The 14973-nt window shown below is 37.2% G+C and overlaps 1 pseudogene; it reads left to right on the top strand.

The window, feature by feature from the left end:
* Positions 1-6866: 6866 nt before the first annotated feature.
* Positions 6867-9938, top strand: LOC126807844 (cytochrome P450 2D14-like; annotated as a pseudogene).
* The last annotated feature ends 5035 nt before the right edge of the window (positions 9939-14973 follow it).

Genomic DNA, 14973 nt, shown 5'->3' with positions numbered 1-14973 from the left:
CACGGGTTAACGGCATATTAATAGCTTTATTCACTGAGATGGTTCCATGCCCCTAGTTGGAAGTGGACGTAAAACTCTAGAAACGAGATGATTCCTTTATTTATGGTTTATTTCTCGAATTGCTTTTTGTATTTATTTACAGAGGTTAAAAGTTTAAATGGAAATATTTAGCACCTTCTTGTAAACCGTTGAAAGATTTAAAGTCCATGCCCCTAGTTGGAAGTGGACGTAAAACTCTAGAAACGAGATGGTTCCTTTATTTATGGTTTATTTTTCGAATTGCTTTTTGTATTTATTTACAGAGGTTAAAAGTTTAAATGGAAATATTTAGCACCTTCTTGTAAACCGTTGAAAGATTTAAAGTTTGGATTAAGGTTAAGTGAATGTAGGTCAAACATGCCGCCGACATAGTGTGTATTAGGGTGTTAAAGATTAAAAGTTATTCCCTACATACAATTCAGCTGTGAAATAACACAATTTCTTTCATTATGTGTACAACAATAAAACAGTTATCATAGTAACAATTACTTAAAACACTATTATTACTTTTAATTATATATAACCAGTACTTAAATTATTAATATATTCCTCTGTATACTGAGAAGATATCTACCAAGTTCAAAGGCTACTATACGTTACTTGTTGATGTTCTAACACCCAACATTTTCTTACAAAATGACCTATGGACCTTTTCTATATTATCGGCTTCCTCCACGACACCATACGCCCCGCGTCCAAGAAGACGAATTCTTTTACAATATTGAGCATCATTGCACTCGTATGTATGCCCCCCTATCGTCAGGGTGGACATGTTGGGGTTTGGTAGTTGAGGAATTTCCAGTACATCATGAGGGACAGCTAGTTTAGATAAACGGGGACTACCCGATCCACTTGACCGTGACATATTTACGGATTCTCCTTTACTTAGTGTATTTGACAACGAATTGACCTCAACGAATTAATCTAGACACCAAATGTCGCAATACTAGAAGTGTTACTTGGTGTGTTTACCCATGAATCGCGGTAAATAATGAAGCAGCGAACATCCAGACTGCTCAATAATGATTATGACTAATAATAATCCATATAAGCTTATATACTGGTATGATCGTGACACGCTTATTGATAGAAATTAATAGAAAACGCTTTCTTAGAAGCGCACGTCATAGTCATTCCATTCATAGTTTTCCTAGGGGAAACCCCGTTACACTGTTCATAATAGTTTATACATGGCTCAACCAATCACGCTGTAGGATTATTTTTAGCATTTTAATAATAGTGAGGTGTGGCTAGCTCCATTCAAAATAAACTAAATAGAAAGTATTGTAGTAAACAAAATGAAATGAAATGGGGTTTAACGTCCTACTGTTCTACTCCGAACTGGGCTAATGAAGACGGGCATACGCCATACAGTGTGCTATGAGGGAAATATTGCCCGGACAACGGCACTACAGCCTCCTCTTATATCGAATTCCAACTGTTAAGGGATCTTTTACGTGTACGCCAATGTGTAGTCGGGACCTCGGTTTTCTGTCCCATCCGAACGACTAGACCGCTGTCCTTGTCAGGCCCTCCGTCCTGCATCACTGACAAGGGGTAACCACGCCGGAAAATCGGACAATGCAGGAATCGAACACCCGACCTTCAGGCTACCCACCACATGAAAATAAACTCTCAGTTAAGCGAATATTTATCGACGTTGCTGGATAATATCATACAATAATTATTTATTTCAATGAGCAATTCTTAACGGGTCGTCTTGAAACTCTGCCTTACCTAGTCCTTATACCCAAGGATGACCCCTACTGGTTTTGGTGCATGCCCGACCCTCAGGGACGGAACCACGGAAATTATTTTTATATGTATCGCCTACAAGCCACAATTCAGTATGAATCATGATCAATTATTTTAATAACAGATTGTACCTATTGATATTGGCCCATATCCACTCCAACGGGCAGTGCCACGCCCACTCTTTTATTTTAATATTTTGTGGCCGCAATTTTTCATAGATCATCTTGAAACTCGGCATGCTTATGGCCTCTATCAAAGGAACGAGCTGATTTGACGAAAAACCGAGTTCCAGTCGTACACTCTATGGCGTGCACATAAACAAATTCTGACGTCATGTGCAATTCAAAGTGATTGACCCCGTGAGGAATGTCTCCCCGGCGTTCAACTTCACATAAACAGCCTTTAGTAGGTGGAAACGCAACTGTTTAAACAAACTTTTTTTCATAAAATGGCGTATGACTATTCATTACCCCAGTAGGACGTTAAACCACATTTCATTTGTAATATCGCCCAATCCTTTATGCATATTAATACAATTACATTATTCAAATGATAAAAAATAATATTGACCAACACCGGATTAGGAAAGGGGGCGGGGGAGAGATTCCCCAAGTGCCCCGATCAACCGGGGGTGTTGATTCACTCTAGACCATGAAAACAATCAATATATTTAAAATAAACCGAAACAAAAATTGGTCGAAAAGTTTGTAAATGCTTCATTAGTAAATTTGATATTCTGGCAATAACCTGGTTATCCGTAGAAATTATTATAGACAGTACATGGAAACTGAAATAATTCAAGAGCCTTAATATCAAGAAATCTAATTTCCAAAACGTATTAAAACGGGATTTACATAAAGCACGCACACTGCGGTCAGAAAATACATTATTAAATTGTCTTTTAATTACGATACATTGGCTTTCAGCGGATGTATCTACTTAAACCTCACAGAAACAGTCCCGAAGATAACCTATCGTATTATCAGTACGGGCTTTGTTGCGCATGCGTGAATCACTGTCCGACCTACACACGCACCCATACACTCGGTAACATGACCAGGGACGAGCACTAGTGGCTACTAAGAGAAAAGTTCTAATGTAGACTGAAATACTAAATCAGTGTTGCTTTCGGTTCGGCCATAATCAATTCAAACATGTCTTGTGTCGCTTAAACATACAAGTACATACACATCTATTTCACCACATCGATGCATGCCAAAGAACAGGCATGCCAATTGTCATGAAACACCCTTCATAAAAGGCCTCTGGTTATGAAAAAAAATCATAAGCCACGTTATAATCCAAATGTATAAATAATGAATTATTTATCGTTTATGTTGTACATACGTATAAAATTTCACACACAGTCGTCTTTATATTATATATTATAGTTGACATACTTATTCAACAAAGACGTTACTCAAATATCTGTTTTATTTTTACCCATGTGACGGCGTTAAGGAGAATAATAGGTCTGTCTATTCATTTTATTCGCGCTAACCAGTGAGGTGTACACAAACATTATATGTTGTTCAAACACCTTGTAAAATATATCAGATTATAACTGGATGTTTGGTAACATGGTTAATCAAATTATGTTTTCTGTGTCGATGTATAACGGTAGTTATTAACATTAACATGGTTAATCAACGGATGTTTTCTAAAATGGATTTATAACGGCAATTATTTATCATTCTGATTTCCTGGGATTTTAATATGGCTTCTAAATATACCTGTTCTATTTGTTTAAACAACTTTACTAAACCCAAGCTACTGCCATGTTCTCATACGTTTTGTCAACAATGTATAGATGACTACATCAAGGCTCATGCTCATTTGAACAGGTTTAACTGTCCTCTCTGTAGACAAGAAACAGAGGTGCCATCAGGTGGCGCCAGTCAGTTTGTCAACAACTTTTATCTAGAAGACGATGATGATGATAAACAGTATTGTACAAAACACAAGAAAGAAGAAGTTAAAGTTTATTGTCGAGATTGTCGCAAACCATGTTGTGCTGTTTGTGTTATGGTGGATCATACAGGCCACACATTGGCGGATTTAGATGAAGTAGACCAGGAAATGAGAGAAATTGTCATGAAACTAAAAACTGAATCAGAAAAGAAGATAAAACAGTTACAGAAACATTCTGACTTTCTGAAGACCAAAATAGCTGACACGAACAACTCATGTAAGACAGCTTGTGATAAAGTTCAGAAACAAATAGACGATATTTGTGAAAAAGCCAGGAAGATGGAAGGAACAATTAAAAATGACATCAATAAAATTCGTGAAGATGAAAACAGTAAACTAACCAAACTAGTAGAAGATGATGACAAGATGACATCTAAAATGAAAGAATGGTGTGAATATGCTGATCGTATATTACAACATAAATCTATAATTACAGCCGTAGATAAACATGGATTAACAGATGTTCAAACCAAAACTGATTACAACATATCGACAAATTTACAGAAACCTGTAGTCAGACATCCATGTTATTCTATGGTTGAGGTTGATGTAGACTGTTTAAAACGACTACTGGGTGAAGTAGAAACACCAACAACATTTACCAGTAGTTTTAGTTTAAACCAGATAGTGAAGAAACATGAGCGGTACTATAGTGATGTTGTAATAATACAAGGATTACCATGGTGTGTATTTGTTAGACGTCTTACATCAAGATTATATATTAACCTTGTATTGAAGACAGCAGAAGATAAAACTATTCAATCTGTTACAGGTAGTTATACATTAAAACTGTTAAATATCAATGATGAGAGTAAATCACTAGTTGACCAAGATACAGATACATTTATACCTGATGATTATATATATACTGATATATTATATATAGACTGGGATAAACTACAAGATATAAACAATGGTTTTATTGATGATGACAAGATATTTACTGTACAAACTACTGTTAATATAACTGATGTAGAACGATAGTGAAGACATATAATAAACAATAACAGTTATAGTTATATAATAAACATTAGCCTACATTCATAAACAATAATAGGATCAACTACAGAATGTCAACAAACATAATTTTTGTAAGGTATATATTATCGACATGTTCCCTCAAAATTTTAGTAATTAGTGAGCGCACACATCACGTGGTATGCATATTTCATTTTGTGGCAACAATACGTGGACAATATATTTACAACTCTTTTTGTTTTTGTTGTGATACGGCGATATCTGAGATCTTGAATTATTTGTTCTGTGTGGCCTAATTTTTTGCGCTTGGTTCAACACTTGTGTGTCAATGGCCAGGGGGAACAATGTACATAACTATAAGTGTCGTGTACAAGGTAGGATATACTTAGTCTGTCTAGAACATTTAAAACCACTTCTCGTGGTGTAGACGTAGTAAAATTAATAAGCAATATACAAGTTCTACATCTGACTATTGGAGATGTTTATCTAGTTTTAAATGTTATTAAGCCTTTATTCACATGCTAACTCTCTAGTTCATCAGAAGGCCGTGATATTGAATGGATTAGAACAATCGCGCCATTTGATAATTCATCCTTTTAGTTTAAATGGATAATCTAGACTTTGTTTGTTATGGTAGCAACTTGACAATCGAGACTATCTATTAAAAACTTCAAACACTCGTAACTCATTTTTTTAAAATGCATTTTGAACCATTGTAGCAAGAATAGTCAGCTCTTTCTATCAATCTTAAATAAAGCACCCTCACCCGGATTACATTGGTATGTAATTTATCTAGATCTAATTGTTCATATTAATTGTTTGTATCATATATTAATAAAATATTTTAATTTTGTTATATATTGTTCTACCCCACCCAACCCTTCATCACTCAAATGTAAGGGTCAATTGGCCTCGCTCAGTATGGCAACTTGTAATACTATAGGGGTTATTTTAGTTCTATGAAAGGTGCTCTGTTGAATATATTGAAGTGGTTAAACAAATGGGTGACAACCACAAATAGGCTAAGTAGGTATTTTACAAGATTCAAGTTTCTTAAACTAAGTCACAGACATTTTCTGCCACCATCAATTGCTGAAAGTAGGGTACTATCGTCCAGTCATTTCGTGCACCGATTGGTCCAATTAAATAGAAATTGTGAGGCTGTGAGAGGATATCCTGATAATTCAAAATTAATTGAATGTCACTAGATAAGGAAAAACGAGAAAAATAGAAATAGTCCGTACATTTCCTTGTTTTTATTCATTCTATGCTCAATAAAAATACGGTAATGCATGGACTTTTTCTATTTTTCCCGTATCTAGTGACAGTCAATTATTTTTTTGAATTGTCAGATATCCTCCCACAATCTCTTATAACAACTTTTGGTTTTCGAAGGAATTATTAGTGAGCAGAAATTGGCCCTTGTATCTGTTATCACTTGTCACTTCAGTTAGTTATATAGAAGGATAACTCGTGTTTTCCTTTTGCGTTCGTCACTTCCCTTTCTTGAAAGCTTCATAACGCATCTATCGTAGCAATCATCTCTGAGTTAAAATTATATATAGAACGTAACCAGTTCTATCACATAATATGTCATAATGACTGACACCAATATTGTCTTTTGGGGGATTCCAGGAACTGTCCAAGTATATCTAATACCCCACCCCACCCACTTAAACCTTATTCTAAAAAACACCCCAGGCAAGCTAACAGTACTATATGTACCCGAACTGACCTATTCAGTGATTAGTGTACATTAAACCCTATTTTCTACCCCACCCATAAAAAGAAAACCCTCAAACAAATAAACAAATGCCAGTAGCCTACAGATCATGTTTCTGGTCTGTTAGTGTATTTATTCCACCAGAATTTAGCCCTTTTTACTGACCCTATATATTGACCCTATGTATTGACGCGAAACTCACGAATAGTTTCTTTTCTTAGCTAACTCATTTCGCGCCTGACTGTGCTTGTTTACGCACTAACTGTATAGAGCTGAATTCACGGTACAGTTCTAACTCTTTTAATTTACGATATTCAAACCAAAGGATACATGTATTAAAGGACGCGACACTGCGTCAAGTAACAATTATGTCGGGATTTCCGCTCCATAAATATGATTGAATCATCTATTAATGATCATGTGAAGAATTATGACGAGAACAACACCGATGATTATATTACTAGTTATTTTAAAGAAATGAAACGAATTGAAAAAACTGTGGAAGAATCCAATATAAATAGTAAGTGTGCTGTATTATATATCTTTGTTATTATCTATCTTTGTTATTATCTATCTTTGTTATTATCATCCGTGTTATTATATATCGTTGTTATTATTTATCTTTGTTATTATCCATCTCTGTTATTAGCTATCCTTGTTATTATATGTCTTTGTTATTATCCATCTTTGTTATTATCTGTCCTTGTTATTATCTATCTTTGTTGTTATCTATCTTTGTTATTACATATCCTTGTTATTATATATCTTTGTTATTATCTATCCTTGTTATTATCTATCTTTGTTATCATATATCCTTGTTATCATATATACTTGTTATTATCTATCTTTGTTATTATCTATCCTTGCTATTATCTATCCATGTTATTTTCTACCCTTGTCATCATGATCTATCCTTCTTATTATCTATCTAATTGTCTAACTCGTGCATTTTAGATCGTAAGGTCTGTCATGAAGTCGAGTGCCGGGGTTCCGATACGCCACGTGGCTTTGATGAGATGTGGGATCGCCTGTCCGTCGTGAATGAACCTTCTTAATTCGTGCCCACTTTCCTTTTCTCAGATTCACAAGTATTTTTAAGCACGTATTCCAGATTTTCAAAGCACGGATTTTTCATCCAGAGGAACACGTTAGAACAGACCCTGACCCGTTCATGACATTCTGAAAAATCTCGTGCGAAATATAATTCAACGTAATAGCGCCAGAATTAAGAATGATGCCAAAAATCGTGTGACCGAATGGCTATGTGTACTCACTGTCACCACGCTCCTGTATTTTATTTTATTTTAAATTCAACTGTTAAAATATACTCGCACCTCTCCTGCACGACGCCATCTTCGTTAGCCCAGCCGGAGCAGAATAGTAGGACGTTAAACCCCATTTAATTTCATTACCTGCACGACGAACTAAACAACAGCAGTTAATGCTAATGTGTTGCTTTGGGAAGTTTATACAAATCAGTGTACATTCTGATTTCTGCATTATAATCTCTGTACACCCAATGAAATTTATATTTTTTACCATTTTCAGGGGAGAATTTACCTAAATCTATCGGAGATCTTTTTGTAGCTGGTACAGAGACAACATCAACAACTATTTTATGGATGATTCTCCACTTCCTTCACCATCCAAACAAACAAACAAGATGTTACAAAGAGATTCAAGATATTGTTGGTTCAGGTCGTCTACCATCTATCAAAGACAGACCATCTATGCCATATACCCAAGCTGTTCTACAGGAAGTTTTAAGGATAATATTGTTATATTTGGGGTGCCGCACACTGTTGACGAGGATATAATAAAATAAAATAAAACCAAGTCCGAACAATCCAAACCATAAGACAGAATTCGAAGTCCTAAAAAACGTTATAGGCAAAATAGTGTATTCAAGCAAAATAGTGTAATCAGCAAATGGACTGCTCCTCGTGTACAAAATACACGACAAACAGTGGTAACAGGTGTCCGGAAGAGTAAGCTTACCCTGCCTGGCGCCACACCCGCCATAGCTGCATCCAAACTATTAGACGAAATCTCGGCAAAATAACGTGATTGGCCAACGGACTATCAATGACAACCTACATCGGTTGTATTCCAAAAACAAACGGTATAGGCAAAATAGTGTAATCTGGCAAAATAGTGTATTCAGCAAATGGACTGCTCACCGTGTACAAAATACACGACAAACAGTGGTAACAGGTGTCCGGAAGAGTAAGCTTACCCTGCCTACGGTTATCATATTCCAAAAGGGACTGTAGTCATTCCCAGTCTTGATTCAGTTCTTTCAGACGACAAAATCTGGGGAGGTCCTGATGTTTTTCGACCTGAAAGATTCCTGGATGAAAAGGGACAACTTGTAAAAAGGGAATAATTCATCCCCGTTTCTCTAGGTATAAACCTATATATATATATATAATAGAATCATTAAGTCAAGGGACCTGATTCTGATACTTGGGGTTTCACTGGATTCTCTGTAGCACCATGGGTCTATTGTCAGATGTGAAATGCGGCCCACGTACTAATACTGGTAGCCACGTCCGGCGTATGACTCATGCATCTTTTCTTACTACACATCTTAGTAGCCTTGTGATCGTCTAGTAGTTTCACTTCTCGCCTTTGTTTCCCCCTTCACGTTGTGTATTCTCTTCTTCTTATCTATCTCAGTTAGTTAAGACGTTTTTCTTATCAGGAATAACAATACAAGAGTTAGTTTGTACATTTTATTTATCATAGCTGGATACATAGATACAGGCATAGTAGATTACAATACTAAAGTCATTCTCTCAAACCTCATCCAGCCAGGTCTGCTGATAGAAATTGCTACATCTTTTCCCTTTCAGGATCAAGCTGCTGTCTGACGAATGCTAACAAATATGATAGTTTTGTAGCTTTGGGTTTTGGGCCTTCAATTATCTAATTTGTCAAATATGATGTAAATAATTATAGAGATTGGTTACTCCAGCCAAATGATGTAATCGTATTTTCTATCACGTGTTAAACATTATATTCTCACTCCCATGGAACCAGCTAATGTGTACCAAATTATAACTCTTTTTTATATAAAAATCTGTCACGGATGGACCCGGAAAAATCGAAACCACAAAACTTGACTCAATGACAGACCTTATGCCCCCCCCCCCCACACACACACACTGCTAGAGTCCCATACACACTAGCTAAATATTGAAATGAAGATACCATATGTTAGTCCCATAATGACCTCCATCTCTCTTTATTGTATTGCATCAGATGTTCTAGAATTAATATAAAACAACCATTGTTTCTATTTGCAGGAAGAAGAAACTGTCTTGGAGAATCTTTGGCTATTTATGACAACCTTGAATTTGAATTTGAATTTAAACCAGTGGATCCTGATAATTTACCAACATTAAAGGGTGTTTTTGGAATAACCCACGCTCCTTCTAAATATAAGGTTCGAGCCGTACCCAGATAAATGACGAGATTATAGTCTATTTGACTATTGTATTTATTATTTATATATAATTTCATGTTTTAATATAAACATAACATAGAACACTACTGTCTTTTGTCTAATATTTAAATACCTAATGATGTATTTAGCTATGACTAAAAGAAGCATAACTCCTTTTATCGATATCAGGACTCGGACTAGCAATTATTTGCCCATTGACTTCAATGTTTAATGGCTGTAACATCACAGGCTGTAGCTTTTTGCTCAACATTCCGTTGGTTCCAATCTTTATAGGCACAATGGGGACCACATTTGGCAATATCCTCATCATAAATTTGTGGAGGGTTGACCATTTAGATTTTTTGCTACGGGGATTTGAAGTTGACTGGGGTGAAAATCTCACTTCCGACACAATGATTGCTCTGCAGAAAGACACTTTACACCCCCTATCTCTCCGCTCTACTATCATCAGTATTACCCAAAACTTGAAATGGGTTTTAACATCATACTTTGTTTACATCGACTGGGCTAATGAAGATGGTGGCTACAACCTACTGCCAAGAGTTATTTCATATGCATGTCAACGTGAACACGGAACCTCGATTTTTCGTCACATCCGAACGACCGACTAGGCACTGTCCTTGTCAGGCCCTCCGGTCCTGCACCACTGACAAGGGGAAACCGCATTGGAAAATCCCTTAGAAACTTCTCGGCCAACACTGGGTTCGAACCCGATACCTTCTGGTAAGCGATCTAGCGTCTCCCATCTATAAAATTGTATAGCTGGTTAAAATTGAAGTCAAGATATAGGTTCTAGGCTCATATAGATGTAGCCATTATTCGAGTCACAGCGTCTCCCATTTATAAAATTATATAAATGGTTAAAATTAAAGTTCTTCGTCTGGAGACAAAGCAAAGATATTGATTCTAGCCTTCTATAGTTGCAGCCATTATTCATGGCACGAGATATTGTTTTAAATTTTATGCTATCTCCGTTAACCTCGTCGGGGCAGAAACGCACACTGATACAATGATCAGAAGTGAATATTCGCTAGGCCGCTACAATCACTGATGACATCGATGCGACTTAATGAACACCAAATATTAACTTTTTTCCTACGACAAATTAAATTCTAAAATATTTTAAACAGGAAGCTAAAACAACTCTGGCAGCTGGAATTAAAAATGAGAGTAGGCCATTGCGCCGTTGTCCGGGCATATTCTGGCCATTGTTCGTCACACAAATATAATTTATATCTCAGCATACAACATATATATATACAAAATATTTATTTATAGCACCATATTGTATTTCGAACTAATTTGGGGGCCCCTTAAATAATGTTGGCCGCTGGCTGCAGCCCCGGGTGTTTTAGTAACTGTAAACCCCGTTGGCGTTTTGTTAAAGATTTGTTTCCAAACAAGCGGACCTGACTATATACAAAATACGATTCACACCCGTTAATGTCGCTATTTGTTTTATGTTTTCTTGGAAGCCGGGAGATTACCGCGTGATCGACCCCTACATTGGCCGAGTAAGTTAATCGGGATTTTCCGACATGGTTTTCCCTTGTCAGGACGGAGGGCCTGACAGGGACAGCTAGCTGTTTAGTCGTTCGGATGGGACGAAAAACCGAGGTCCCATATATACAGTGGCGTGCACGTAAAAGATCCCTTGGCAGCTGGAATTCGTTTTAAGAGTAGTCCAGAGAGAGGAGAGAGGCAGAAATGGGGTTTAACGTCCACTCGACACAAACCAGGTCATTTAGGGACTAGCATATGGTTCTATTTTATTTCAATAATTCGCGTGCACGTAGACCCTATGGGTCTTTAGCAGTGGGAGGAATCCGGAGGACCCGGAGAAACCTCACGAATTTGAACTGTCGACCTAACTCCTTGTCACGTACAACCGGAAATCAAAACCATACCTTGTGATACAGTGCGCACGCGCTAACCATAAAATTAAACCATATGTTAGTCCCGAAATAACCCAGTTTGTATGTGTATGTGTGTGTGTGTGTGCGTTTGTGGATGATCATTATCTAGGACAAACATCAGCATTATTAATTAACCTTCTTAAAGAGGACCTAAATAAGAACATGCCTTCAAATTGAGGACATGGCTGATACGTCATACAGTGTGCTATGAAGAAAATTTTGCCCGGACAGCGGCCTAAGGCCTGCTCCTATTTAGGATTTCAAATGGCAACTACGCCAATGTGTATATGATACCTTTTTTGGTACGATACGAGCGACTAGACACTACCCCACCCCCACTCGTCCCGCACAACTGACACAGGGGGAAACTAAACCACAAAATTCAGAGGACCTTTCACGGCTAACACTGGGATCAAACACGGATCTAAGTGCTAGCGAGCAAGTGTCATAGATCCTTACAACCACCAGATAAGTAGGACTACCATGAACCTTTTCACGTGAGATATATTATGAATTACTCTATAATACATTTCTTGTTTCTATTGAGTTGTTTAGCAGACATAACACGTGACAACAACATGTTGAGACGACTATAGAATACGAATACTCAATGTTTAATAATACAAAGATAATTTCAAATTAATTGCCAACCCTTTTACAATATTTGTAAGAGATATCCCACACGGGGTGTTAATCTGTTTATATACCAATTCAATAAAACATGTAATAAGATATGTGTTGAATTTATTCATTAGTTACAATTAATTACGTTGTTCATTTTTTTTTACACTACAATTCAAGAGACACACACGTAGACCTTAACGTATTTATCAAATATATGTATAAACATATCTTAAACTAGAGTCTTAGTCCGGTGTCTAAAGGCGGGGGGGGGGGGGGAATCGCCACCCGAGCTGTGAATTTATGAGACCAAGTTTTTCTAGACCAGTTTTTTTGCGTAGATTCCGAATCTGGGTGGTGATCAGGAGTTTGAGGGGGCGTTTTCGAGATATAGGGGGTCGAATCATTACAATAGGGGGGGGGGGGGAGATGTCATTATGTTGACGTAATATATTAATAAAACATAAATTTCTAAGACTGCCCATCTATAAATAAGTGTTTATGATGCCCCTGGACAAATGTTTTGAATTGTGGGAAGGTGGGGTGGGGATAGCAGGTGTGTGTGTGGGGGGGGGGGGGTCATTATGTTGACATAATATATTAATAAAACATAAATTTCTAGGACTGCCCATCTATAAATAAAAGTGTTTATGGTGCCCCTGGACAACTATTTTGATTTGTGGGGAGGTGGGGTGGGGGTAGCAGGTGTGCGTGTATGGATGGGGGGGGGGGGGTTACAATTGGCGGGAAGTGAGTTCACTTTGATGATTTTCTTAGAGCTTGTAGGAAACTGAGGTCTCGTGTACATATTGACTTGCACGTAAAACAAACCTTGACAGTTGGAATTTGAAATACGAGTAGGCCGTAGTGCCGCTGTCCGGGCAAAATATCCCTTATAGCACATGACGTATGCCCGCCTTCATTAGCCCAATCGGTGCAGAACAATAGGACATATTATACTCCATTTCATTTCATTTCAATTTTAGCTGTGTTTATATGTGATAAAACCTGTCGTTTACAACATCAACAAGTGCATCGCTAACGCTGCAATATACGTCCACATTCTTGCTTTGATTGATATGGTACTTTTTAAAGTGTAGAGAATGAAATATAAAATGGCTGTAATATGACAAGAATGCAAAAAAAGGCTAGACGTTGTTTTTGTTTAGCCAAATTTTACAGAAAAAAATATTAACAAAAAAGTGGGTGTGACACCGCCCCAGGGGGTCGGGGCATGCACCAAAATAAACAGTTTCTGTCTTTACGGTATAAGGAATAAATATGCAAAGTTCCAAGATGATCCATTCAGAATTGCAGCCTGTAGACGATAAATACAAAAAATTGGGCGTGGCTCTGCCCCTGGGGGTTGGATATGGAACAATAAAAATAGGTACCACCCTGTTATTGAAATGATTGATATGCTGAATTGAAACAAAATATGTTAATTATTTCAACCTGTGTTTACAGATAAAAAGTAACAAAAATGTGGGTGCGATACCACATCCCTGGGGGTCGGGACATGCACTAAAATAAATAGTTGCTATCCTTACATATCTCCATAAATATGGCGGGCATGCACCAAATAAAAAAATAGGTCAGCCTTAGCGTACAAGGAATAAGTATGAAAAGTTTTCAAGACGATCGATCAAGAATTGCGGCCTGTAAGTTACACACACACAAAAAGAAAATGGGCGTGACTCTGCCCCTGTTGGTTGGGCATTCATCACAAACAATAGGGATGTAGACGACAAACAAACAAATACAAGAAATGGGCGTAGCTCTGTCCCTGGGGGTTGGGCATGCACCAAAAACAATATGGATCATCCTTAGGGTATATGGAATAAATATAAACATTTTTCAAGACGATTGATTAAGAATTGTGGCATGTAGGCGACACACAAAAAGAAAATGGGCGAGGCTCTACGTTATGAAATGCGGCCTGTAGACGACAAACAAATACAAGAAATGGGCGTGGCTCTGCCCCTGGGGGTCGGGCATGTACCAAAACAAAAGGGATCATCCTCTGGGTATAAGGAATAAGTTTTGCGGCCTGTCGGCGACTCACATACAGAAAACCCTATTGTTATTATAATAACCTGACACCTGTAATACTTACCCCCCCCCCCCCCACCGCCACAACAAGAAAAAGATGACCAGTCCCTGGTCCAAAAATCAAGTAAAACTGGTTCTTTTTATATTAATAATGAAAATTACAAATACAAAAGCTGGAGTACCACATGGATCAGTGTACTGTTAGGCCCCGTTTTCTTTTCAATGTATTCTGTTACATACTCCACGATAAGAGGGTATAAAAAACATAACAGCTGGATACAACAAAATAAGAACTGTGAGTTTCTAGTGTTTGAAAGAAATATTTTTATTATTAATTTGTATATTATACATCTGACATGATCATCATATTAACTCACACGATATATCAGGTAGTTGGTTATATAATATAACAACAGCTGTGTATATAACAGGTTATACAAGAACTAACA

The sequence above is a fragment of the Patella vulgata genome, chromosome 9, assembly GCF_932274485.2.
Source record: "Patella vulgata chromosome 9, xgPatVulg1.2, whole genome shotgun sequence".
Lineage (NCBI taxonomy): Eukaryota > Metazoa > Mollusca > Gastropoda > Patellidae > Patella > Patella vulgata.
This window is presented reverse-complemented; position numbering and strand designations above follow the sequence as displayed.